Source organism: Rhinolophus sinicus, chromosome 14 (assembly GCF_057876585.1).
Source record: "Rhinolophus sinicus isolate RSI-liver-muscle chromosome 14, RSI-T2T, whole genome shotgun sequence".
NCBI classification, from domain to species: Eukaryota; Metazoa; Chordata; class Mammalia; order Chiroptera; family Rhinolophidae; genus Rhinolophus; species Rhinolophus sinicus.
The window spans coordinates 92,781,884-92,808,540 of record NC_142514.1 but is presented as its reverse complement, the minus strand read 5'-3'; the positions used below and the strand labels follow the sequence as shown (position 1 = coordinate 92,808,540).

Below are 26,657 nucleotides of genomic sequence, written 5' to 3'. Positions count from 1 at the left end.
CTAGTCAAATTATACATCACATTCATTGCCTGATGGTCCTTCAGCTCTAAGTGTTATGATGCCACCAAATCCAGAACATACATAAGTGTTTTGTATTCTCAATTACACAATTTACTGCAAAAGAGCACCATATTCAAAAGGCTCAAGTAAGACAAAGCAATAGAAAACTTTATAAATCATAAAATCCATTTTGAATTTGAAGAGACCTTAAAGAATTCAACTGGAGATGAGTTCTACCCAGTTTTACCTGATTATAGGCGATTTTAATAACTGTTCCAATGTTTCTTCTAAAAGGGATGGTTATTGAAAATACTGGTGATTTTTTCCACAACATCTTCATCCTTAAAAATGTATGAGACATTGTGACATACAGTCTTGGTCTTCATTTTTTCTCATTAGACAGCTACCCACCACAATACATTTTTCGAATGTGCTCATAGTTCTCAACATGCCACTTATTATTATACATAAGTTTTCTATGACGTTTAGAAGAAGCAGACACTACAGATTAATTTATGTTAGGTATGGGGATTGTGGGAACAGAGCCCCAAAGAGCAGTTTCCAGGCTCTCAGCCTCACATAGAAAAGTGCTAGCTCGGGTAGTAGATGGCCATCAACTGTGATTGGATGGCCATCAGCTGTGGCTAGTTGGCCGTCAGCTGTAACCAGTGAGCCATTGGCCATTAATATAACTGCTGTGGCTACGCTAGCGGAAGATGGGGGCTAGCAAGAAGATGGCGGCTGAGCTGGCAAGAGCCGATTGCAGTTAGGATGGCCGGTTGCGGACAGTGTGGATCCAGCCTCCAGTGAGACTATAGTGCCGCCAGCAAGACTGTGGTGGTATGACTCCCCTACCTATGGCTCTGTGGGTGTTCCTTTTGGGCCTGGCCACATCCTGCGTTCTTATGTGGGGAACGGGAGCAGAGACCCCGCCGGATGCCCCGCACAACAGGGATAAACATCGGGTTGCTATACTGAGGAATACACAGTCATGTCAAGTAATCTTTCAAGTGGCTATTTTTGTTTGGAGGAAAACAAATCCTTCTCAAATAAGACATAATAACAGACAAGATTCAGAAAACTCTGTTAGCACCTGCCATAAGTATGTAAAGTGAATCTTCATCCTTAGGCTAGGCAGCGCCTGAGAACTAGGAGGGGCTGGCATACTTTCCTTGGCTTGTGGAGAGCCCCACCTGGAACTCTCTGTGGGACGGGACGGAGCAGTGTCATGCATGTCATGTATTTCCATAGGAAGCAAAAAACACTGCAGACTTGCTCTTCTACCTTCCTGGAGACCGTTTGCTAGACTACACCCAGAATAGCAATAAATAAAATGCCGACAATGTGGGTATTCCAAGAACAGAATTAAAGTCTGTTTTCAGTTACGAACCTCATATAAAACTGCTCCGTCTATGTTTACTACACGCAGCTGTGCCTTTCTCAAAGTACTTAATGAACTTTTTCTGTTCTGTGAATGCTGACTTACACACAAAAGTAACCTTAAGTAAATATCGTGAGCAAAGTACTTATATAAAGCGACACAGGCCAATATACATTTGCTCTTCCTCCGTTAACTAATAGGTACTGCATACTTCACATTCACGTGCTAAGCTATTTCATCAAATTCCAAGAAATAAATCTAAACTGTGAAATGAGAACTGCTAAAAGAAAAAAAATAGAAGTAATTTTTTCCAACTATTCTGGCTATATCTCATTATTTTCATGTATTAAAATGTAGGCGATAGGCTAAATATACTTGAATTTCACATTTAATGAGATCAGTTCAATTTGGCATTTAACAATCACTGTAAAATTTTTCATTTTGATTTAATTCAGTTATAAGCAATATATTTTTCAAACTGACCTCATTATTGGTGGAGTACAGTTACACAAATATATAACTTACTAAGGCAACATCGGTCAAATCTGAACATGAGAAGTTCTTCATGTGCTATTACTTTGCTGTTGTTCATTTTCTATTCACTCCCACAAAATTACTCATATTGGCAACAACTTTTCCTATCTAACAGAGAAGTAGTGTTATGTAAAAATAAGTAAGTTCAGTTTCCAGGTAGATGTTATAAAAAGCATTAACTACACTTTATGAATTCTACTTTTAGAATCACCTCAAAATTTTTCTCTACTAAAAGTTGTTACAATAAATATCAAAGTCAAATGCAGTTTTTATTTTGAATTTTACAGAAAATTAACCAGATGAGGATTACAACTCCTATGAAAATTCACATTCTATAAAATGGGACTCCAGCTGCAAAAAATTCCTTAACTAAAAATCCTGAAATCTGTATTTTTTTCAAGTAATTAAATAACTAAGATTAGTTTATTATATAATATAGATATATATTTTTAATGAAATAGCATACCATTCATACACATTTTATAATCATCCATATTTTTATTAAATATTGCTCCCATCAATACTGATTTAACCAAATTCATGTATACAGTGTGTATATAACCTTTCCCCAAATGATCTAATATCTTTATTAAAATTTTAAAATATGAATTTTGAAAGCATTATTCCAACCTTATATCTAAACATACTTGCTCTAAACAATGATTTTAATAATTAACTTATTATAATACTCACTAAATTTAAGTTCTAATCAAAAACACCAGCTCAGGGATTAAGTATAAACTGCCAGTTACAAAAACAGTCACGGATGTAAAGTACAGCAGAAGGAATATAGTCAGTAGCATTGTAATAACTGTGTATGGTGTCACAGCAGTGCTAGACTTACCGGGATGATCAGTTCGTAAGTTATATAAATGTCTAATCACTATGTTGTACACCTAAAGTTAATATAATATTAACTAAAAAAAAAAAAAAAAAAAAAAAAAAACACCAGCTCCAAAATAGAAGCCGGAAAAGTTGACAGTGCCTCTATTAACATGCCAGTGCTTAGACATAATAGAAACGTGTGCTTATAAGTGACAGTCTTTGATGAAAACTCCATTTTTTATTTAAAAATTGCCTTTAAGTATTGTATTTTGTTACATTCTCCTCCAATGATTTTGTGGATCATTTTTCAGAGGATACCAAAGAGTTGACTTATCAAAGTTGAACTCCACAAATTTGCCATGTAATGTAGCCGTCATTGTCATGAATTTTGACTATGGAAAAAATTCATGGAAATGGAAATAATGACTCACCTTTCCATTTCCTCTGCTAATAAAACAGAAGGAATTATCCAATCTCAAAAAAGTATATTTGCTTTGATTTAAGCCATTAGTCTCATTAGTCTTAGGTAACCCCGGAGTAAAATGACTACTCCTAATAGGCTTAGGGAGTCTGTCAGCTCTCAGCTTCTCACAGGGTTGTTGTTTCATTTACGCCCAGGACTATATGTTCCAGTCCACTTAATCTTTTGGCGTGTTACTTTGTACTCCAACTCATAACTCAAAGTTCTGGTCTTCTCCCTTCATAGTTCCCTCAATGCAGAAGTTTTATATTATAGGAAGGCCTGGGTTCATCTTCTGGCTTCTACACCTCAGAATATTTTCCTACACAGCTCATATCCTTGAAAACACTGCCTGATTTCTTTCGAAATGAGCAACTTTGATTATGGCACTTTAAAAAATATCTAAAAACTTTAACTTCCCTTTGTAAGCCATGTGCCATTCTATAGATTTCAGGTGGTCCCCATTCTCTTAGAAGATCATTTTATTTCTTCAGCTTAGGCCTTATCACATTAGGGGTACTCATTATTTATGCACAATCAGAAACTGATAGCTGTGTGACATTTCTTCCTACTTTGGCCATAATAACACTCTACTCATCTACTAGTGTTTGACATCCACAGACGTTGAGACAGGATTTATTCCTCTCGGATTGTTCACCACCATTTCAACTAAACTCTATATAAACGAATTCAAAATTCTGCCTTTATTCCCATAATCCCAGTGATGACTAGATCTTAACATTTGGCCATGCTATAAGAATTTTGAACTTTGCATATCTAAAATGAAACTCAATATCTTACATCTCACATTGGCTTCCCTTTCTGTTGTTCCAATTTCTGTCAGTGGTGCTATGATACTTGCTTCTTATTTGTAGATCTGCCAATGAAGCATGGAATCCCACTCAGAGCAAGGCAGGAGCAGACCTGGGCGTTGCACTAGAGTTCTCCATCTTCCCATTGGGCATAGTTCATGAAGGAGGCTTACCCACCTTAGGCCATGGCAAGCAACAATGTTTAGGTAGGTACATGATCCCAGGAATCCGACAAGTGAACACAGCAGAACAAATGGGAATCTAGAGAAACACTGCTCTAAGTTCCAATCAGGAAGACTAAATTTTGAAAGGTCCACCCATGGTTATTAAGGCCCTACACACCAAGCTCGGGTGCAAGGATGCAGCACCAGTCTCTAGGAGACAGTCTGACAAGTTTAGACTCAGTTCTCACACACACAACCAAAGCTTGAAGTGGGGACTAAAAGAGCCTAGTCCTAATATCCGGGGCATCTTTGGGAGATGGGGTGCTCTGGTATAGGGACTCGCCTTGGAGACCCATTACGAGAACTCGTGGTGCCCACAGGAGTGAGCCACATATTTGTGAACTATGTAGAGGCCAGGACCAGCTTAAGATTCATGTGATGGCTTGAGGTGCTGAAAGGAACCCAGTGTCTGTACAGAGACACTTCATTTCCCCAAAATCCTAATATGGAGAAATTCCTAAAATAAAAGCTCCCCTGTCTAAGAAAGTACAGAGAGGTCATGGCTGACTAGCAGTATTTACTTCACACCAAGCCTGTGGGTCCATAGCTCACTGAGGTTGGCCTCTGGGAAGCTAAAGCACAAGATACCTTGGAAAGAAGGTGAAGCTTACACTTGGAAGTCATGGGAACAAGGTTTAAAATAAAAACACATTAAAGGACAGTGACCCTCAATTCTAGCTGCATAATAGAATCACCTGGAGAGCCTTTGAAAAATATCGATACTGTGTCCTATTCCAGACTGATTATATGCAGATCTCTAGAGTGCAACCCATACGTTGGTATTTTTCTAAAGCCTTAGAGTTGTCAGATTTAGCAATGAAATGAAAATATAGAATGTCCAGTTAAATTTAAATTTCAGATAAACAACAAATAATTTTTAGTATAAGTATGGCTCATACAATATGTGGGACATACTTATACAGTACTAAAAATATATATATCACTCATTATTTATCTGAAATTCCATTTTAATGGTGCCCTGTATATTTTCTCTGGCAACCTATGTGACTCTAAAGTGCAGTCAAGGGGTGGGAACAATCGCCCTAAGGTTAGTTCCCTACGGTACTATCCCTCTAATCTGCAAAGTTGTCTTAAGTGGAAAGTGAATTCTGTTGAAAGTGAATTAAGTGGAAAGGACTCCTCTTTCAGAGTTGGTTCACCAAATTTTAATAGTATGTGTTGAAGACATGCTAGTATTTGACAACAGAGAAATAAATGAGATACTGTCCCTGTCCTCAAGAAACTAACAGTCTAAATGTAAAATAAAATGAAATCTTCCATACTTGAACATATATTCCATTAAAATATGAAATAATTTGTTCAAACTATTTACCTAAATTGATTGTGTTTACATTTCTGTTTATAAAAGAAGGTCGTTTGGAACAAGAATTACAGAAATAAAACCTCTTTAAATGGAAGTATGAAAAGTACATTCTGAAAAATTAACAACTTTTAACCATTGCTTTAACACTTCACTCATCTACCGGTTTCCCCGAAAATAAGACCTAGCTGGATAATCAGCTCTAATTAGTCTTTTGGAGCAAAAATTAATATAAGACCTGGTAGTATAGTATAGTATAGTATAGTATAGTATAGTATAGTATAGTATAGTATAGTATAGTATAGTATAGTATTATAGTAAAATAATAAATAAGTAAAATAATATAAGACCGGGTCTTATAATACTATACTATACTATACTATAATACTATACTATACTATACTATACTATACTAAAGACTATACTATACTATACTATACTAAAGACTATACTATACTATACTATACTATACTATACTATACTTACTTTACTATAAGACCGGGTCTTATATTAATTTTTGTTCCAAAAGACGCATTAGAGCTGATTGTCTGGCTAGGTCTTATTTTCAGGGAAACACTGTATATGTTTTCTGGCACTGAAAGCCACTTCCGGTTTTGAATGATGCCTTGCTCCTGCAGGCTGCTTTCAGCTTTGGTGTTGGAAGCTCTTAAGCCATGTGGTTCCTTAGAAGATTTGAAGCACACTTTTTAGTATTCTTTAAAGTTGGTGTTTAAAATGTTGAACAGGATGAGACTGAGGGACAAAGGGCTGAGTCAGAGCTAGTATCTTATTGTATCACAAAATGTTTGTTACTGATAATGTGCAAGGTACAGAATGTGCAAGCCTTTCATTTTGCAAATCGGAGTGGCAAGTTTATTCTCATTATAATGTCTCTTACACTGTCTCGTCTCCAGGTGTGTTTTCTTGAGTGGGAGAGAAAGGGTGAACCTGTGGCCAGTCTGTTGGACTGTGCATAACTCTGCATACAGTGCAAATCCCAGATGGAAACGGTCATCCTCCATGCGTGCCACACAGGTTCTGTAAGTCCATTAATTAACATGTATTGAGCATGGCTCTTTAATTAACCACAACTTCACCAAGCTTGTCTGTTATCCAGTTTACATGCCACTGAATTTCCCACAAGGCATGGTAAGAAACTTAATTGCAGTAATTAATCTAAATCATGGCATTCCCACATCAGCCAGTTTAGTAACCCAGGAGAAAAGGGAGTAAGGTGAGTTTAGCATGACATTTTCTTAATGAACGCAAGTTACAAATTTTTGTTAGTGTTTTTGATGTGTTAGCAGCTTCTTAACTCTACCCCTAGATGGTTCCATGTCCTAAATATTCTTAGCTACCAGTTAGTTACTTCCAAATTTTCTCATTAAATTCTCTTGCCTATGGCTCAGTAAAGATGAAATGAGGGGAAGCTTCTCTTTTTATACTAAACTCTGTTTTAGTATGACACAGGAAATTTTCTGGTTGTCCTGCACAAGATTTTCTGTGGGTGTCCGCCCCCTGGAAAGAACATGGCTGCGCAAAAATAATCTCTAACAGGGTGGTACAATCTGAGAAGCTGGAGGTACAAAGATGGTTCAGAAAGGCAGCTGAGACAGGCACTAAATATGTAATGCTATCCGCTAATTAAAAACAATATCCCAGTAATGCTAAAGTTGGACATCTTTGGTTTAAAAAAATAAGGCCAACTTTAAGGTATATAATTTTAAAGTAGGCTCTGAGGATATCATTCCAAAAAGCAAGTTACAAATGATAATTATTTTTCACAGTAACTAAAGCTCTTCCCTCCAACCATAGTATCCTTGACAAAAGGTGCTTCTATAAAGATATAAATAATAAAAATAAAAGTTATACATTATGCAGATAAATAAATATCAGAATACTTACCAGAGTTGGCCATTTGAAGTATGTTTTCCTTATCTTTTGTTTTAAAGCAGAAGAGGGACTGCTGTTAACTTATTTGTTTATTTCAAGAAATCATCACCATGTTCTCATGAAAATTCACTGTAATCTAACACCCGAAGCACCGACACCACTTTCCCTGTAACAACAGCTTCATCATGTCCTGGGCCTCATATGCAGCAGAAACCATCTGAGCCAATAAATGACCTCTGTGGAGAGAAGTCACAAATCTCAGCTGGTTCTCTTCTCTATCAACGGTTTCGCCTCTGTGTTCATGGACACACATGTGCCCTCTGTGACGACATGCAGGTCTCGAATTAGCAAATTCCAGAAGATGGACCATTTATACACAGGCTTGCATGTTTGCAAATAGCCTGATGAGCTCTGCCTAGACCTGTGTATCTACTTCAGGCCACTTAAAATCTAGTAGGAAGCCACCATTTATTCAAAGAATGTCATCAGTGATATGAAATTTCAACTGATCTTTGACTTAAGCTAAGCAGAGCAATAACAACAAAAACCCAGAAAATTCATTAGTCTATGTCACTCATGTTTTTATTTTAATGATCATAAAAGTCACAAGCAGTGGATTTTGAACTGAAGCTAAGCAAAATTAACCAAATCTAATCTCTAGGGTTTTGAAGAGGACTCAGTGGTACCCACTGAGGTTAAGAAGGCCTGGCTGAGATGTACCTGTCTTCTGAGAGCTGTACTCCTGCATTGGGCTTTAACACCAAGACTTCATGGAGAAAGGGCCAGACATAAGCTACTCTCTGCCACTGCACAACAGTGCACCTTGTTTCAAGCCATAAAAAGTCCTGAAGAAAGCAGGCTATTCAAATCCATGAAATGTTAACTCCCATAAGGGATCTTCTCCATCAAAAGTGATTATTAGTCTACAGTTAGGATGCTGGGTTCTAGTACTTTTTCTGCTAACCAACTGTGCCCTTGAGGGAGGCATTTAATATTTCAAAGACTATGTTTCTCTCTATCAAATGGGCTTACTTTCCACTGGCTCCAAAGATTATTGTGAGTTAAGATACAGTGACAAATGTGGAAGTGTTTTGGAAAAAGAAAAGTAACAACATTAACTCAATTTAGTCTTCCTTAAACAAGCATTTTCAAATGTCTGCACAGTGTCTGCTCTGAATCCTCCTTCTGCCGCCAAAAGAGGTTCTCCATGTCTTTGTGTCAAGCCTATCACCACTGCTGAAATAGGAAGAATGCTCATGCATGACCCTCACACTTGGCGAAAAGCTCTCCCTTTTACACAAGAGTTGGCACAGAGCTGCAGCAGCATTATGTTAGAGACGGGGTGTTCTTCACCCTCAGTCAGGACAGGGCTTACTTGTCAGGAATTCCTGCGGGGTCATGGAGGATCAGCACGGCCAGGTGGTGCAGGGTTTCCGAGGCAGCACCTTTTAAAGGTTGTAGCCCGTATTTAGGCCCAAGCATACGCTGGCAAATGATCTCTGAGCTACCATTCAGGAAGGAACTTTGCTTTTACTACTCCTCTTCAAAGCACAAATAAGTCATTGGCCACTTCCACCCAAACTCAGAATGAAGAGTGATTTTTCTTGAGTGAAAAGTAATAAAAGCCAAATCCACAATGGGCTACCACCTCATACCCATCAGATGGCTACTATCGAAAAAATGAAAACTTAAAAAAATAACAAGTGTTGGTTAAGATGTGGAGAAATTGGGCCACATGTGCACTGTTGGGGGAAATGTAAAACGGTGTAGCCACTGTGGAAAATAGTGTGGCAGTTCCTCAAAAATTTAAACATAGAATCACCATGTGATCTAGCAATTCCACTTCTGGGTTTCTACCCAAAAGAATTAAAAGCAAGAATCCAAAGAGATATTTGTACACCCATGTTCACAGTAGTGTTACTCACAATACCCAAAAGGTGGAAGGAAGCAACCCAAGTGTCCATTGACAGATGATAGATAAACATAATGTTGTGTATACATACAATTGAATATTATTCATCTTTTAAAAGGAAGGGAATTTTGATACATGCTACAACATGGATGAACCTTGAGGATATTATATTAAGTGAAAGAAGCCAGTCACAACGAAACAAATATTGTGTGATTCTACTTATTCAAGGTACCGAGAAGAGTCAAATTCATAGAAGCAGAAAGTAGAAGAATGGTTAACAAGGACTAGGGGGGTAGGAGATTGGGGAGTTAGTGATTAATGGGTACAAAGTTTCAGTTTTGCAAGATGAAAAAGTTCTTTTGAGATGGAAGGTAGTGATGGCTACACAACAGTGTGAATGTACTTAATGCCACTAAGCTATACACTTAAAAATAGTTAAGATGGTACATTTCATGTTATTTATATTTTAACACAGTTTTTTTAAAGTAATAAAAGCTAATTTCATGTTTTGCTTTTTGGAAACTTTTGGAGTAGATAGTAGGCCAATCCAGACAGTTGTGGGCAGGGAGAAGGGCCATCCATGTTCAGGCCTCCCTGCTGCGTTAGAAGCCTAGGCACTGGACACTGTGTTTACCAAGGGGGAAAGGAGGACATCCCTGCGGGATCTGAATCAAAGCTTTCTGCTGACTTCCAAGAATGAGCGGGTCGTGCTTCACATGTTTGGTCTGGGGGTGAGGATCAAAATCATGAACACATATGTTCTTCTCAGGTACACCTTTGTAGAAATTCTTGCTCTCTCTCCATTTCTGAGAAGGGTATGTTTTTGCACCATATGGAAAATGAAGGTGTTTTCCCTGCCAAAAAAGGAGATGAAATGTTTGCACAGTAGAAGAACTCAGAAAGTGTGTGAAACTGAAGTCCCTTGGAAAATCCAAGATTTACGGAAACTTTTCTGTGCTAGTCAGGAGCTTCTTATGCACCCTACCCCCCACCCCAGGTCTGCTATGGATTTTAGAGCCTTCACACTCTGCTCAAAGCTCTCTGCTCCCCAGGTCCTTTTTGAAAAGAATTCCAGTAAGTGCTTCTTTATAAGTGCAGAAGAGTAACAGAAACAAAAAGATTCTCGGAGCACTGTTGACTAGCACATTGGTGAAGATAGATAGTTATCTCTTTCCTTACTTCTTTCCCTCTTCACCAAAGGATTGAGGTTACTACCATATTATTGGAACATTTTAAAAATTGGATTTTGGGCTATGATCAATAATTTTAAATGATCAACAATTTTTAATTATCAAAATTTTAAATGATTGACACAAAGTCAATGGAATTTTCAAAGCATCATAGTTAATCAAAATATCATGGATCATTTTGCATTTTTTATAGGTTGAAAACAGACCTGTATGTACTAGCAAGGAACAGAGTGTGTTTAAGTGTGACCCTGTTGGGATAAATCATTTAAAACATGTACATATGTGCCAGTATATGCATAAAAACTTCTAGAAGAAATCACAAGAAAGGATTAACACTGTTTACTATGGAGAGAAAAACATGAATTGGGACCATAATCTCTCTTCGTTTTAGAGTTTTCTTTACAGTTTGAATTTGTTACCCCAAGCTAGTATGTGTGTATACATATTCATTCATTCAAGAAAAAATGCTGGGGGATCCGGATCAAAATGGCGGCGTGAGGTGAGCCTCTGTAAAGCTCCCCTGGAATTTTCAACTAATCGAACAACAATAACTCCACAAAGGACTCCCTGCACAGCAAACACGCAAGACGAAGAGGCCGACTACTGAATTCACCTACAGGTGGGGGAATCGTGTGAATGGGGGAGGAGGGAAGGGAGAAGTGCGGAGATGGAGCCTCGGGGGCGTAGGACGCAGACCTGGCTCAGTGCGCCGAGCTCGCTGCTTCCCGGAGCTACCGAAGCTGCGGGAGAGGGAAGAACTCGGACTCCTAGGGCTCCGCCTGGGCTCCACAGGGCTGAGGGGACAGCATATAACATGGCTGAACCCAACGCTCACGGCAGAGACCTCAGAGAAAAGACTGAGGGAAGAAGGCTGAAAACAGTGGTTTAAGCCCTCACTGCTGAGCAGAGAACGGAGCCTTAGGCACTGAGACTGGCCGCCCCCTCCCTCCCCTCCCAGAGCTCGACCTGCCCCCACCTGCCCGGTGCTAGAAGCAGAGCAGTAGCAGTGTCAGATCAAAGGAATAGAATATTTGCTGTTCTGAGAACTGTGGACCACAGACACAGATTTGCAGCCCAACTAGTTCCGGCAAAGCGGCAGGAACTGTGGAAACAGCACCGGTTGTGGTGATGGTTGCTGCCATTGCTCTGGGCCACCTCTCACAAGTAACCCCGCCCCTGGCCCCACCTATCTGGGCGGATCCCTGCAAGAGTAAACAGAACTGCAGAAACACATGGGCTCTGAATCTGGTGCAGGAAGAGCTTTGGAACTTCAAAAGCTCTCCGCATACCCACCGGGACACTGCGCCCTGTGACCTAGACGAACTATTAACAAAGGAGAAGCCCGTCTCCCAGGGAATCCCCCCATTATGTGAGAAGCAGGAATAGTGCAGAGAAAACATAGCACTACCATGTGAGTGGGGAAAAAAAGGCTGCAGTCTGAGAAAATAAAACATTCTACCAACAAGTACTGGAAAACAAAAGAAAGACCTCTTCCTATCAACCTGTTGCAGAAGCAACTCCTGTAGATGTCTAGGAAGAGAAATAATAAATCAGTAATTGCCATGAATAACCAAGGCAACAAGACAGCTCAGAAAGAAAGTTAAAAGTCTCCAGAAAAGGAACTTAACGATATGGAAATATGTGACTTAAGTGACAGAGAATTCAAGATTGCAGTTCTGAAAAAACTCAACGACATGCAAAAACACAGAAAGCCAGTTTAATGAACTCAGAAACACAATCAAAGAACTACATGAGCATTTTACAAAAGAGATTGAAATTTTAGAAAAGAACCAAACAGAATTTCTGGAGATTAAGAACTCAATAGAAGAAATTAAAAATGAAATAACCAGCTTAGGTAATAGAGCTGACCAGATGGAGCAAAGAATCAGTGACATCGAAGATAGAAACCTGGAAATGACACAGATGGAAGAAGAAAGAGACTTGAGACTTAAAAGAAATGAAAGAACTCTACAAGAACTTTCTGACTCCATCAGAAAGAGCAATAGAAAAATAATGGGCATACCAGAAGGAGAAGAAAGAGAGAAGGGAACAGAGAATATATTCAAACAAATTGTCGATGAGAACTTCCCAAACTTGTGGACAGAATCCAAGTGGATCCTCGAATCCAAGAAGCAAATAGAACACCTAATTACCTCAATCCCAACAGGACTTCTCCAAGGCACATTGTATTGAAGCTGTCAAAAATAAACAACAAAGAAAGAATCCTCAAGGCAGCCAGGGAAAAGAAGACGGTAACCTACAAAGGAAAGCCCATTAGATTATCATCAGATTTTTCAGCAGAAACTCTACAAGCCAGGAGGGAGTGGAACCAAATATTCAAACTATTGAAAGAGAGAAATTATGAGCCAAGAATAACATATCCAGCAAAGATATCCTTTAGATAAGAAGGAGGAATAAAGACCTTTCCAGACATACAGAAGCTGAGGGAATTTTCTAATATACGACCTGCACTACAAGAAACACTAAAGGAGGTTATTCGACCACCATCAACAGGGACAATTTGTGGCAACCGAAACATAAAAAGGGGGAGAGTAAAGGCCTGAACCGGAATATGGGAATGGAGAAAGTAAGCGTGCTGAAGAAAATGGAATACTCTAAATATCAAACTTTCTTTTACATAAACTTAAGGGTAACCACTCAAAAAAAATCCAAAACTGAAATATGTACTGTAATAAAAGAAGAAACAGAGGGAAACATCATAGAATACCACCACAGAGAAATAATAGACAGCAACAAAAAGGCAAAGAAACAATGGAGACACAGCCTTACCAGAAAACTAAAGATAGAATAACAGGAAATCCTCACATATCAAGAATCACCCTAAATGTAAATGGACTGAACTCACCAATAAAAAGTCACAGAGTAGCAGATTGGATCAAAAAACTAAACCCAACCGTTTGCTGTCTCCAAGAGACACATCTCCGTTACAAGGACAAGCATAGACTCAAAGTGAAAGGGTGGAAATTGACACTCCAAGCAAATGGTACCCAGAGAAAATCAGGTGTAGCCATAATGATATCAAATGAAACAGACTTCAGTGTGAAAAAGATAACAAGAGACAAAGATGGACATTTCATAATGGTGAAGGGGACTATACAACAAGAAGACATAACAGTCATAAATATTTATGCCCCCAATCAGGGAGCACCGAAATATACCAAGCAACTACTAACAGAACTAAAGGGAGAAATGGAGCAAAACACAATTATAATAGGGGACTTAAATACATCATTGACAGCTATGGATAGATCATCCAAACAGAAAATAAATAACGAAATAGCAGCCCTAAACGACACATTAGATGAAATGGACATAATTGACATATATAGAGCATATCATCCTAAAACGTCAGACTATACATTCTTTTCTAGTGTACATTGAACATTCTCAAGGATAGACCATATATTGGGACATAAAATCAGCCTCAGCAAATTTAAGAATGTTGAAATCATACCAAGCATATTCTCTGATCACAAGGCTTTGAAACTGGATATCAACTGCAAAAAGAAAGAAGGAAAAAACACAAATACATGGAGATTAAACAACATACTTTTAAAGAAGGACTGGGTCAAAGAAGAAATTAGAGGAGAGATCAAAAGATACATAGAAACAAATGACAATGAAAATACATCCTACCAAAATTTTTAGCATGCAGTGACAGAAGTTTTAAGAGGGAAATTTATATCATTACAGGCCTATCTAAAGAAACAAGAAAAATCCCAAATAAATAACCTCATGTTACATCTTAAAGAACTAGAAAAAGAAAAACAAACAAAACCCAAGGTCAGCAGAAGAAAGGAAATAATAAAAATCAGAGCAGAACTAAATGAAATAGAGAACAAAAAGACAATAGAAAAAATTAACGTGACAAAGAGCTGTTTCTTTGAAAAGAGTAACAAAATTGACAAACCCTTGGCAAGACTCTCTAAGATAAAAAGAGAGAAGACACTAATTAACAAAATCAGAATTGAAAAAGGGGAAGTTATCACAGACACCACAAAAATACAAAGGATCATCCAAGAATACTATGAAGGACTATATGCCACCAAATTCAATAACCTAGAAGAAATGGACAAGTTCTTAGAAACATATAGCCTGCCAAGGCTGAACCATGAAGAACTGGAAAATCTAAAGAGACCGATAACCAGTAACGAAATTGAATCAATCATCCAAAACCTTCCCAAAAACAGAAGTCTGGGACCAGATGGCTTCACTAGTGAATTCTACCAATTCTTCAAAGAGTATCTAATACCAATCCTACTCAAACTCTTCCAAAAAATTGAAGAAGAGACTACTCCCTAACTCATTTTATGAGGCCAACATTACCCTGATACCAAAACCTGGTAAGGACAACACAAAAAAAGAAAACTACAGACCAATATCTCTGATGAATACAGATGCAAAAATCCTAAACAAAATTCTAGCAAATCGAATACAACAATGCATTAAAAAGATTATTCATCACAACCAAGTAGGGTTCATCCCCGGGGCACTAGGATGGTTCAACATACGCAAATCCATCAATGTGATACATCACATAAACAAAATAAAGAACAAATTCATATGATTGTACCAATTGATGCAGAAAAAGCATTTGACAAGATACAACATCCATTTATGATTAAAACACTTAATAAAATAGGTATAGAAGGAAAATACCTTAACATAATAAAGGCCATATATGACAAGCCCTCAGCTAATCTCATAATTAATGGTGAAAATCTGAAGCCCTTTGCTCTACGTTCAGTAACACGACAGGGCTGTCCCCTATCACCTCTGCTTTTCAACATAGTATTGGAAGTCCTTGCCAGAGCAATCAGGCAAGAGAAAGAAATAAAAGGTATCCAAATTGGTAATGAAGAAGTTAAATTATCACTCTTTGCAGATGACATGATGCTATATACAGAAAACCCTAAAGACTCCACCAAAAAGCTATTAGAAACAATCAACGAATACAGTAAAGTTGCTGGCTACAAAATCAACGTACAAAAGTCCATTGCATTCCTATATACTAACAATGAAATCTCAGAAAAAGAAATACAAAAAACAATTCCTTTTGCAATTGCAGCAAAAAGAATAAAATACCTAGGAATAAACTTAACCGAGGATGTGAAGGACCTATACGCTGAAAACTATAAGATATTCTTGAAAGAAATTGAAGAAGACACAAAGAAATGGAAAGACATTCCATGCTCATGGATTGGAAGAATCAACATAGTTAAAATGGCCATATTACCCAAAGCAATATACAGATTTAATGCAATCCCCATCAAAATCCCAATGGCATTTTTTAAAAGAAATAGAACAAAAAATCATCAGATTTGTTTGGAACCACAAAAGACCCCTAATAGCCAAAGCAATCTTAAGAAAAAAGAACAATACTGGAGGTATCACACTCCCTGACTTTAGCTTGTATTACAGGGCTACAATAATCAAAACAGCATGGTAGTGGCAGAAAAACAGACACATAGACCAATGGAATAGAATTGAGAGCCCAGAAATAAAACCACATAAATATGGACAGATAATTTTTGACAAAGAAGCTAAAAACATACAATGGAGGAAAGACAGCCTCTTTATTAAATGGTGCTGGGAGAATTGGATAGCCACATGCAAAAGAATGAAACTGGACTGCTATCTATCACCATGTACCAAAATTAATTCAAAATGGATCAAAGACCTAATCATAAGACCTGACACAATAAACTGTATAGGAGAAAACATAGGTACTAAACTTATGGACCTTGGGTTCAAAGAGCATTTTATGAATTTGACTCCAAAGGCAATGGAAGTAAAAGCTAAAATAAACGAATGGGACTATATGAAACTTAAAAGCTCTGCACAGCAAAAGAAACCATCGACAAAATAAAGAGGCCACCAACTGAATGGGAGAAGATTTTTGCAAACAGTGCCTCTGATAAGCAACTGATATCCAAAATATACAAGGAACTCGTGAAACTCAACAACAAAAAAACAAAGAACCCAATTGAAAAATGGGCAGAGGACCTGGAGAGACATTTCTCCAAAGAGGACATACAAATGGCAAATAGACATATGAAAAAATGTTCAACATCACTAATCATCAGAGAAATGCAAATCAAAACCACAATGAGATATCACCTCACCCCAGTCAGAATGGCTATCATCAACAAGACAAGTAGTAACAAGTGTTGAAGAGGCTGTGGAGAAAAAGGAACCCTCATACACTTGGTGGGAATGCAGACTGGTGCAGCAGTTATGGAAGGCAGTGTGGAGGTTCCTCAAAAAATTATGAATAGAAGTACCATATTACCCAGCTTTCCCACTCTTGGGTATCTACCAAAAAAATCTGAAAACATTTATCCATAAAGACACGTGTGCGCCAATGTTCACTGCAGCTTTATTTACGGTGGGCAAGACATGGAAACAACCAAAATGTCCTTCGATAGATGAGTGGATGAAGAAGTTGTGGTATATATACACAATGGAATACTATTCGGCGGTAAGAAAAGATGATATAGGAACATTTGTGATAACATGGATGGATCTTGAGATGGATCTTATGCTGAGCGAAATAAGTCAGACAGAAAAAGCAGAGAACCATTTGATTTCACTGATATGTGGTATATAAACCAAAAACAGCAAAAGAACAAGACAAACAAATGAGAAACAAAAACTCATAGACTCAGACAGTAGTTTAATAGTTACCAGAGGGTTAGGGGGGTAGGGGGTGGGAGGTGAGGGTAAGGGGGATCAAATATATGGTGATGGAAGGAGAACTGACTCTGGGTGATGAACACACAATGGGATTTATAGATGATGTAACACAGAATTGTACACCTGAAATCTATGTAATTTCACTAACAATTGTCACCCCAATAAATTTTTTAAAAATGCTGGGTACACTCAGAGGAATAAGACCTTATAATCTAGTAAAGCAAACTGATAAGTACATTATTAAAATAATTATCACGTATTTGCTGTTTAAGAACCAGGGTTCAAATCCTGATTTGGCCATTTTCTAGTTGTGTAATCTTGAGCAAGTTATTTAACCTTTCAGTTAAATAACCTCCAGTGCCTCAATTTATATCTGTAAAATGAAGATAATAATAGATCTTACCTTGTAGAGTGTTTATGAGCATTAAATGAATTAACATATGTAAAGCACTTGGAACAATACCTAGCACATAGTAAGCTCTCCATAAATGTTTGATGTTATTATAGTAAAGATACAAGAAAGGTATTACACCAGCATAGGAAAAAGAGGAATTTTTTTCTGCCTGGGTCCTGAATTATCAAAGCCTTGAAGTGGAGATGCTCCTTAAGCCAGACCTTCAAAGATAAATAGGACACTTCAGGAAAAGAGAACAGTATGAGAAAAGGCAGGGAGATGTGACTGCCTGGACAGCAGCCCACAACAGGCAATGTGAACCTCTGAACTTTTCTTCCAGGAGAGTCTCAAGAAAAAGAAAGGGCAACTTTGTTCATTTTTTAAGTCCAGTACGTAATTTGTGTAAAGTCTGACCCTTCGTATGGCATTTCAGACTCACTTGTTAAATTGCTTTTTTATAGTCTTCTTGGTAGAAGTTCACACCTGATCAAACATCTGTAAATGAGCTAGTATAAAAAAAAATGAAAATCCTGAAATATAAAGCAGATACCTACACAGACCTCCAGAGCACAGACAGACATGCAGTATGGAGCAAGACTCACACCTCTCGCAATCCAATTTACACCTGCTTCTGCGGTTCAGTTATTTACAGTAGGCTGTTTGGCATTGAGAAATGACCTTGTGATGGGTCCATCAGCACACGCTTTTCCTTGGCTGTCTCCAAATGTGAGGTTAGACAGTGACCTTGGGTTCCTCAACTTAAAGTTACCTATGTATTTGAGACTCTGCACTAAGAGGATTTCACAAACCTCATCTCACCCAGTTCTCCCAAGGAACTTATGGGTAGATATTAATATTTCCTTATTGTAAGGGGAGAGCTGAGCTTCTGAGAAGTTAAGCAATTTGTCCAAATTCCTGACCAGCAGTTCAGGATTTGTACCGATGTCTTCTAGCTCCACATTTAGTACTCTGTTCATTATTACATGCTGTCTCCTCTGAGAAATGCCTTAAACTCAGCACCCCAGATGTTAGAAGCATGGAATCGCAGAGTGTTAGCAATGTGAGAAATCCTGAACATCTAGCCCTGTAGTCTCCAAGCCACACACTGAGAACCCTCTCATTGCCCATTATTCCAGATGTACTCTCAGCATTGTCTATAGATAGACCATGTCATAGATTGCCTATCCAACATCCTTCCCCACCTTCCATTTTAACAGACACCTAGATAATGTGCTGTGCTGAAAAGCCACATTTTTCAGACTCTTTTGTTGCAAATGAGGTGGCCATTGAGACATAAGAATAAAAAGCTTTCAAGGAAAACTTGCCCTTTCAATGCCCATCCTTCCTCAAGCTTCAGGAGAAGCAACCACCTTGGCAGGAGTTCCAGCAACCATCTTGGGACCATGAAGAAAAGGTCAGAGAATGTCAGAGACCTTGGCTTTAAACCAGCACCTCTGGATTTCTTTATTGTGAGGGTCTAGATCTTTATGTATTTAATCCACCAGGAAGCCTAAGTGATACACTGACTAAATATTAGCATGTACCGAATGTATAATTATTGCTTAAATGATTGTTTATACTGTTGTGGTTAGTAAAATTCAAACTTATTTGAAAGAATTGCTGAATAAAAAATAGCTTTTTGTCATATCATTTTTTCAGCAGGAAATAACAGAAGTGTAGCTGAAAATATAAGGGAGTCTGTGAATTTTTTTCTTTTACATTAATAAGGGTGGAAGTCACTAGTCTCATTTGATCCTTAAAGTGACTTCCTAAGGCCAGTTCTCTGGACTCATGATACAGTTCTCTTGCCACCATCTCACTGAGATCACTTTGGACTGCTGTTGCAGAGACCATACTAGCAAGGAGTGAGCAAAACTGGGGGACTCTTCTTAAGGAAAGCCATCACTTTTCACATTAAAAAAACTTTCCTCAAGGGGCAGGCTGTGCGGCTAAATCTTGGGGTATATCATTGAGTCACATCCAACCACAAATAGGAGAAAACACTCCAGTCAGCTTCATGCATAAAGACCAGAACATTGAATATTTATCAATCAAGAGAGAAGGAAGGGAGGGAGTGCGAGGGAGGGAGGGAAGGGAAGACCAACGACACTCCCATGAACTGCAAGGCTGAGGTACAATTTCCCCCACGTTTTATAATAGTCCCTGAGACTGTGAAAAGAGGGCCACCATTTCACAGGTAAAATTGTGAATTTGAAAGCAATTAAATATAGTTATTTCCCACTTACATATAGAATTCAATTTGCCAAATAATTTAGTATTAACTGACTGTGAAAATGCATGACATTTTATAGGCCTTGAATTTTTCTTGCCTGTGTTTAATGATTTATTATAAATGACATGTTATATTTCACAGTTTGTCTTTCTGTTATTTTCATTAGGGTAAGCCCTCAACAATTCCAAGTTCAGGTAGATGAGAACTCTGTTAAAAAAAAAAGTATGGAACTTGTTAAAAAAAAAAGTACAAATTTATTCCAGTTCTGTTAATTCAGTAATACAAATTAATAGGTAATAAAGTGTGGTTCAAATGTGTATCATATCAGATTCATATAAACAAGCAGCATTTGTAATCCAAAGAACAAGTTTGTCTTTCTGTGTATAACTTATAATAATATCATTCTTTTACTCAGGTAACCAATCTACAATCTTGTTTATACTAGTATGTTTTAATTAAATCGTCTCTTTGCCAAATAGAACAAAGATAAATATTAACCAAGTTCATTATCACTAATTGTAATCTAGTAAACTAATTATCAATTAGCAAAGTTTGACTACGTGAGGTTTTACTGGGTAACTGACTAGGATGCTAGTGCTCTCATATTTAAAGAAAATTTAGATTGTCTTTAAGCTAGTAGCCCCCTTTTTAATAAACAAAGTGAAGTCAAAATTATTGCTTATATTTGTATGTAGGTCAATAGGACCCTTCAAGTTCAAAACTCACCTCAAAGTATCCTTTTCTGCCTACTCTTACTCCATGCTCTGCTTCTTCTTTAAGCCCCATTAAAATAACAATAAAGGACTTGTGAAATAGCCAATACACAAAAACACAAACACAAAACACACACACACACACACACACACACACACACGCAGGGTCAAAAAAAAAAAAGCAAGAGAAGAGACAATAACAATGGAATTTTTGGAAGCTGGAGGCAGATGGGTAAGTAGTAGTCAACTAGGCATAGCCAAAAAAGCTGAATCTTAAGACAAGAGAATGTTGAGAAGCAACTTGAATTGCCTCACAAAACCTCCATAACCTTACTTGGAAAGCTTCAAAAAATACAGATCCCTATATTGTATTCCCAGAGATTATAGTTTAATTGGTCTTGCATGTGGCCTGGACTTTAGAATTTTTAGATTTCCTAAGCGATTCTACTAGGTGATTCAGGTGATTCAGGTGATTCAGGCAGGATTTGGGACCCCTTCCCTAATATGAAAAACAGAGACTAAAACTAGTGAAACAAAGCAAGTTGGAGGAAACAGATTATGCAGACAAAATAAAACTTTTAAAACAAATTCATGAAAAACTGATCAAAAAGAGAAATAAATTTTTTAAATGAGTATAGCTTAATGGACCTCTGGGGCATCAAGCATAAAATTAAGCATAATATTTGCATCACCAGGGAATCAGAGGAGAAGAGAGAGAGCAAGGGATTGAAAACTTATTTGGAAAAATAATGACAGAAAACTTCCATAACCTGGTGAAGGAAATTGACATACAAATTCTAGAAGTGCAAATAGTCCCAAAACAAGATGAACCCAAACAGGCCCACACCAAGACAAACCATAATTAACATGTCAAAGTTTAAAGACCAAAAGAAAATCTTAAAAGCAACAAGATAGACAAGGAAACTCCTATAAGAAGGTCAGCTGATTTCTCAGCAGAAACTTTTCAGGTCAGCAGGGACTGGCATGAATTATTCATTGTGATTAAAGGCAAGGACCTACAACCAAGACTCCTCTACCCAGCAAGGTTTTCACCCATGTTCGAAGAGTTTCCCAGACAAGGAAAAGCTAAAGGAGCTAATCACCATCAAACCAGTATTACAAGAAATGTTAAAGGGATTTTTTTAAAAAGAAGAAAGGGGGCGGGGGGAAGAACATAAATATGATTAATGAAATGGCAATAGCTAGGGACCTATCAATCATCACTTTAAATGTAAATGGATTAAATGCTCCAATCACAAGACATAAAGGTGGCTGAATGGATAAGAAAACAAGACCCGTACATATGCTGTCAAAAAGAGACACACAGACTGAAAATAAAGGAATGGAAAAACATGTATTTCATGCAAATGAAAAAAAAAAGCTGAGGTATCAATAATTATATCAGACAAAATAGACTTTAAAACAAAGGCTATAAGAAGAGACAAAGAAGGACATTTAATAATGATAATGGGATCAACCCAACAAGAAGATAGAACTTTTGTAAATATTTATGCACCTAAATACATAAAGCAAATATTGACTAACATAAAGGGACAGATCAACAGTAATACAGTAATAGTAGGGACATTAACACCCCATTGACATTAATGGATAGATCTTCCAGTCAGAAAAAGAACAAGGAAACAGTGGCCTTAAATGACACATTAGATAGGAGGAATTTAATTGATATTTTTAGAGCATTTCATCCCAAAGCAGCAGAATATACATTCTTTTCAAGTGCACGTTGAACATTTTCCAAGATAGACCAGATGTTAGGTGACAAAAGAAGTTTAAAATTCAAGAAGACTGAAATCATATCAAGAGTCTTCTTCAACCACAATTGTATGAAACTAGAAATCAATTACAAGAAAAAAAATGAAAAACACACAAATACACAGAGGCTAAATAACATGCTACTAAATCATGAATGGGTTGACAATGAGATCAAGGAAGAAATCATTGAGACAAATGAAAATAAAAACATGATGACCAAAAATCTATCAGACAAGTGAAAGTAGTCCTAAGTGGAAAATTCATAGCAATATAGGCCTACTCAAGAAAGAAGAAAAATCTCAAATAATCTAACTATAGACACCTAAAGGAACTATAAAAGAATAGCAAACAAAGCCCAAAATGAGTAGAAGAAAGTATATAATAAAGATCAGGGTGGCAACTAACAAAACAGAGACAAAAAAAAAAAAATCAATACAAAAGATCAACGAAACCAAGAGCTGATTCTTTTTTTTTTTTTTAATTTATTGGGGTGACAATTGTTAGTAAAATTACATAGATTTCAGGTGAGGTGTACAATTCTGTATTACATCATCTATAAATCCCATTGTGTGTTCACCACCCAGAGTCAGTTCTCCTTCCATCACCATACATTTGATCCCTCTTACCCTCATCTCCCACCCTGATTCTTTGAAAAGATAAACAAAATTGATAAACCTTTAACCAGAATCATCAAGAAAAAAAGAGAGAGGACCCAATAAGTAAAATCATAAAATCAGAAATGAAAGAAGAGAAGTGACAATTGACACCGCAGAAATACAAAGAATTAAAAGAAAATACTATGAACAATTATATGCTAACAAATTGGACGATCTGGAATAAATGGATAAATTTCTAGAAATACAATTTTCCAAGACTGAATCAAGAAAAAACAAAAATCTGAACAGACCAATTACTATTAATGAAATTGAATTAGTAATCAAAAAACTCCCCACAAATAAAATTCCTGGACCAGACAACCTCACTGGTGAATATTACCAAGCAATAGAAGAAGAATTCTTATCCTTCTCAAATTGTCCCAAAAAATTCAAGAAGAGGGAAAGCTTCCAAGCTCATTTTATGGGGCCACCATTGTTCTGATTTCAAAACCCGACAAAGACATTACAGAAAAAGAAAATTATAGGCCATTATCCCTTATCAACATGTGAAAATTCTCAACAAAATATTAGCAACAAATTCAGCAATACTGAAAAGGAGCATACACCACAATCAAGTGGTATATATTCCTGGAATGCAAGGTTGGTTCGCTATCCACAAATCAATTAATATAATATACCATGTAAACAAAATGAAGGATAAGAATCATATGATTATATCAATAGATGCAGAAAAAGCATTTGACAAAATCCAACATTCATTTATGATAAAAACTCTCAGCGGGCCGGCCCGGTGGCTCAGGTGGTTGGAGTGCCGTGCTCCTAATGCCGAGGTCACCGGTTTGATTCCCACATGGGCCAGTGAGCTGCACTCTCTACAGCTAAGATTGTGAACTATGGCTCGACCTGGAGCTGGGCTGCCATGAGCAGCTGGAGGTTGGCGTGAGCTGCTGTGGGCTGCTGAGTGCTACCATGAGTGGCCGGTGGCCAGCGTGAGTGGCCAGCAGTCCGTGTGAGTGGCCAGCAGCCATTATGAGGGGCCAGTAGCCAGCAAGAACTGCTGTGAGTGGCCGGCTGATGACTGGCGACTGACTGCCTTAACCGAGGCGGGAGCACAAGGCTCATAATACCAGCATGGGCCAGGGAGTTGTATCCTACACAACTAGACTGAGAAACAATGGCTTGAACTGGAGTGGGGGGAGGTGAGAGATGGAAGAAAGGGGAAAAAGAAAAAAACTCACAGCGAGGTGGGAATAAAAGGAACATACCTCAACATAATAGGCCATATATGACAAACCTGCAGCTAACATCATACTCAATATGGTGTAAAACATGGGGAAAAGCTAAAAGTGTTTTCCTTAAAGTCAGAAACAAGACAAGGATGTCGCTTTCACTACTTTTATTCAACATAGTATTAAACGTCCTAGTCAAAGCAATCATATATATATATATATATATATATATATATATATATATATATATACATATATAATCATGTTATCTGCAATAATGACAGTTTTCCTTTTTCCTTTTTAATTTGCCATATATACATATACATATATATATATATATATATATATATATATATATATATATATATATATATATGGCATTCAAATTAAAAAGGAAAACTGTCATTATTGCAGATAACATGATAGTATATAGAGAGAGCCTTAAATAGTCCATCAAAAAATGATTACAATTGATACATGAACTCAGTAAAGTAGCAGGATACAAATTAATATTCAGAAATTGGTTGCATTTTTATACACCAAATACAAGCTATCAGAAATAGAAATTAAGAAAATAATTTATTTTACAATTGCATCAAAAAAATAATAAAATATCTAGGAATAATTTTGATCAACAAGGTAAATGACCTGTACTTGGCAAATTACAAAACATTGATGAAGGAAATTTAAAAAGATAAAAATAAACATCAGTATATACCTTGTTCATGGATAGGACAAATTAACATTGTTAAAATGTCCATACTACCCAAAACAATCTATAGATTCAATGTAATCCCTATCAAAATGGCATTTTTTACAAACCTAGAACAAATAATCCTAACATTTATATGGAACCACGAAAGATCCTGAAAAGCCAAAGCAATATTGAGAAAGAGGAACAAAGTTAGAGGTATCACGCTACTTGATATCAAACTATACTACAAGGCTATAGTAATAAAAGCAGCATGGTATTGGCATAAAAACAGACAAATAGATCGATAGAACAGAAATGAGAGCCCAGAAATAAACCCACACCTATATGGTCATTTAATCTATGATAAGGAGGCAAGAATATACAATGGGGTAAAGACAGTCTATTCAATAAATGATGTTGAGAAAAGAAAACTGGACAGATACATGCAAAAAAAATGAAACTGGACCACCTTCTTACACCACATACAAGAATAAATTCAAAGTGGATTAAAGACTTAAATGTAAAACCTGAAACAATAAAACTCCTAGAAGAAACCATAGGCAGTAAACTCTCAGACATTACCCTTAGTAATATTTTTTTCAATATAACTCCTTGGGCAAGGGAGACAAAAGAAAAGAAAAAAAATGGGACTACATCAAACTAAAATGTTTTTGCACAGCAAAGGAAACCATCAATAAAATGAAAATACACCCTACTGTATGGGAGAAAATATTAGCCAATGATACATCTGATAAGGGGTTAATATCCAAAATTGGTAAAGAACTCATACAACTCAACACCAATAAAACAAACAATCCACTTAAAAAAATGGGCAGAAGACCTGAATAGACATTTCTGCAAAGAGGACATACAGATGGCCAATAGATATATGAAAAGATGCTCAATATCACTAATCAGAGAGATGCAAATTAAAATGACAATGAGATATCACCTTACACCTGTCAGGAAGGCTATCATCAATAAGGCAACAAACAAGTGTTGGCGAGGATGTGGAGAAAAGGGAATCTTTGTGCACTATTGGTAGGATTGCAAATTGGGGCAGCCACTATGGAAAACAGTATGAAGGTTCCTCAAAAAATTAAAAATAGGGCCGGCCCGGTGACTCAGGTGGTTGGAGCTCCGTGCTCCTAATGCCGAAGGCTGCCGGTTGGATTCTCACATAGGCCAGTGGGCTCTCAACCACAAGGCTGCCGGTTCAATTCCTCGAGTCCCACAAGGGATGGTGGGCTCTGCCCCCTGCAACTAAGATTGAACACAGCACCTTGAGCTGAGCTGCTGCCGAGCTCCCAGATGGCTCAGTCGGTTGAAGCGCATCCTCTCAACCACAAGGTTGCCAGCTCGACTCTGCAAGGGATAGTGGGCTATGCCCCCTGCAACTAACAATGGCAACTGGACCTGGAGCTGAGCTGCGCCCTCCACAGCTAAGACTGAAAGGACAACAACTTGACTTCGAAAAAGACCTGGAAGTACACATTGTTCCCCAGTAAAGTCCTGTTCCCCTTCCCCAATAAAATCTTTAAAATAATAATTATAAAATAAAATTCTTGAAAAAAATTAAACATAAAACTACCTTATGACCCAGCAATTCCACATCTGGGTATTTATCTAAAGAAATGCAAAACATTAATTCAAAAAGATTTATGCACCCCTGTGTTCATTGCAGTATTATTTACAATAGCCAACATAAAGAAACTACCTAAGTATCCATAAATAC

The 26,657-nt window shown here is 37.4% G+C and overlaps 1 protein-coding gene across 10 annotated transcripts in view; it reads right to left on the bottom strand.

The window, feature by feature from the left end:
• Window positions 1-26,657, bottom strand: part of MYLK4 (myosin light chain kinase family member 4) — a 107,040-nt gene that overhangs the window by 35,447 nt on the left and 44,936 nt on the right. For 2 of the 10 annotated variants that reach the window (XM_019752397.3, XM_074335312.2), the window contains exon 1: window positions 7,463-7,681. The exons of the other annotated variants lie outside the window; for them this stretch is intronic. The gene's annotated coding sequence lies outside the window, so the exon portion shown is untranslated. Of the gene's footprint in view, window positions 1-7,462; window positions 7,682-26,657 lie in introns of those variants that run through there. 10 annotated transcript variants of the gene reach the window in all.